General features: G+C 34.0%; 1 protein-coding gene across 2 annotated transcripts in view; it reads right to left on the bottom strand.

Moving 5' to 3' along the window:
* Positions 1 to 352: 352 nt before the first annotated feature.
* Positions 353 to 2,052, bottom strand: part of LOC128690483 (uncharacterized) — a 487,473-nt gene continuing 485,773 nt past the window's right edge. For both annotated transcript variants that reach the window (XM_070089605.1, XM_070089606.1), the window contains one exon: positions 353 to 2,052. This exon is cut by the window's right edge and continues 1,169 nt beyond it. The gene's annotated coding sequence lies outside the window, so the exon portion shown is untranslated.

Here is a 2,052-nt window from a genome sequence, read left to right as displayed (position 1 = left end):
TTTTGCATCATTGGAATATTTGTTGAGAGCATTTGTGAATGAATATAAATATATACCTATGGACTTTCAGAAGGTACGTAAAGTTCATGTGTATTAAGGAAATAGGAAAAGAATGTAAATATTTTTGAGGAATATATCTATTATTTACACCGGGTAAAGTGTACTGAAGAAATTTTCTTGAACGAGTTAAAGTAAAAAGAACATTAAAGATGGACAAGTTGACTTTAAAAGGGAAAGCGACATGAAAGCCGAGGGCTTTCCCTAAAAATATTATTGAGTTGCGGATAGATGGTTCAGAAAACCGACAAGTTAATGAAAAAGACCCTTGTGCAACACAATAAAAATACCTAAGTGTTGAACAAGTGTTTAATTCACTATATTACTGAGTAACAATGCACTTGTAGATTTAGAAAATAGATATTATTACATGTATGCGGCTGGTGTTGCAATTACATGGAACATATGTAAATTATTAAAACATGTAAAATGGCTTATGAGGAGAGTGAGGCACAGGCTAAAATATAGAGGCGGGAAATGATGTATTATCAGTATGAACAGAACTTAGAGACACATGTGTGATTTCATTACAGTAAACGAAGTAAATGCCAGAGAACTAGAGATTTCTAGACTTTAAAGATAATGAATCTGATTAGGAGTGAAAACTGTCACAGTTTTTCTGAAAGGGCGATTTTTATGAAATCGTATAAAGAAGTTTGGTAAGGGAATTGGAAGACTACGTAAAGGAAGGCGCTTGAAAATGAGGGAAAACCGGTTCTGGAGGTGAAGGAAGTACAATGATGGTACACTTGAGAATGGTTGGCGATGTTACAGTTTCACCATTTCTTGAACGACACAGCTTCTGAGTGTACAGGCGAAAGTATTTTTCCTTTACTGGCTCTTCATACTTTGGTGGGATGGTCAGGGTAGGACAGGCAGCCAGGCGACAAGGCACACAGCTTTCTCAAAATTAGACAAATAAAATATGTAGAACAATATTTCATGCCACATTAATTACAGACTAACACCAGGTGTTGCTGCTGTCACCCTGGCATGGCGTTGGCTGCGTCACTGTCTAGAAGCGTAACCAGTCCTGTTTTGTACTTCAAAATTGAAGTAGCACCTCCATCTTTACAACAATTACTTTACAAAATATTATATTTATTTTACCATTCCCTGTACAAAGACGCCACTTTATATAAAGATTACCTAATAAGTAACTACTATGCTGAAATCATGTTTGTGTATATATTCAAATGTATAAATACGCAACCTGTATTTCAAAGCCACCTGTATACAGGGATGCAGACACTTGCATTAGCTGCCACACAGGTTAAAATGAATTTATATATATATACACATTTTTTTTGGCATCGATGCTTTTATGTACAAATTTGAGTAGGGACCAAAATGAGTTAGTTATTCACGTGTCATGGGTTATGCTCTGTTTTTCTCATAGCGTAATTATCAACTTCACTTAATATCACTTCTTGATTTTTTTACGATTTAAGAGGCTAAAACAACTCAGCACTCAACCAGTCGCTTTATTCTAAACATTCAGTATAAATCAGTATTACTTATCATGAGAGTCCAGCAGCAGCAGTGTCCAAACATGACTGGCAACGCAAGGAAGAGCTGTATCAAAAATTACTATACTAAATTTTTTCTGGCGCATGTTCTACGTTCCTTCTACACTCTCATGCTCATGAAAGGAACTTCTCCCAGTCAGTATTTACGTCTTGACTCAATTATAGAGTATTTTAAGTCACATGCTTAACTAGAGAAGGCTCTTAAACTGCTGACGTCCGTTTTATACAAACTAAAAATCTTCACAAAATCATCTCACATGCATCGAATTTTGTAGAACCAAGTAACTAGCTGAAGTTTTAGCATTTGAATATATATATATATATATATATATATATATATATATATATATATATATATATATATATATATATATATATATATATATATATATATATATACACATATATATGTCGCGCCGAATCGGTAAAACTTGCAATTTTGGCATAAATAGCAACGCTCTTCTTG

This window comes from Cherax quadricarinatus, chromosome 29, assembly GCF_038502225.1.
Source record: "Cherax quadricarinatus isolate ZL_2023a chromosome 29, ASM3850222v1, whole genome shotgun sequence".
In the NCBI taxonomy this organism is placed as follows: Eukaryota; Metazoa; Arthropoda; class Malacostraca; order Decapoda; family Parastacidae; genus Cherax; species Cherax quadricarinatus.
The sequence above is the reverse complement of the archived record's forward strand: the minus strand, read 5'-3'. Positions and strand labels throughout refer to the sequence as shown.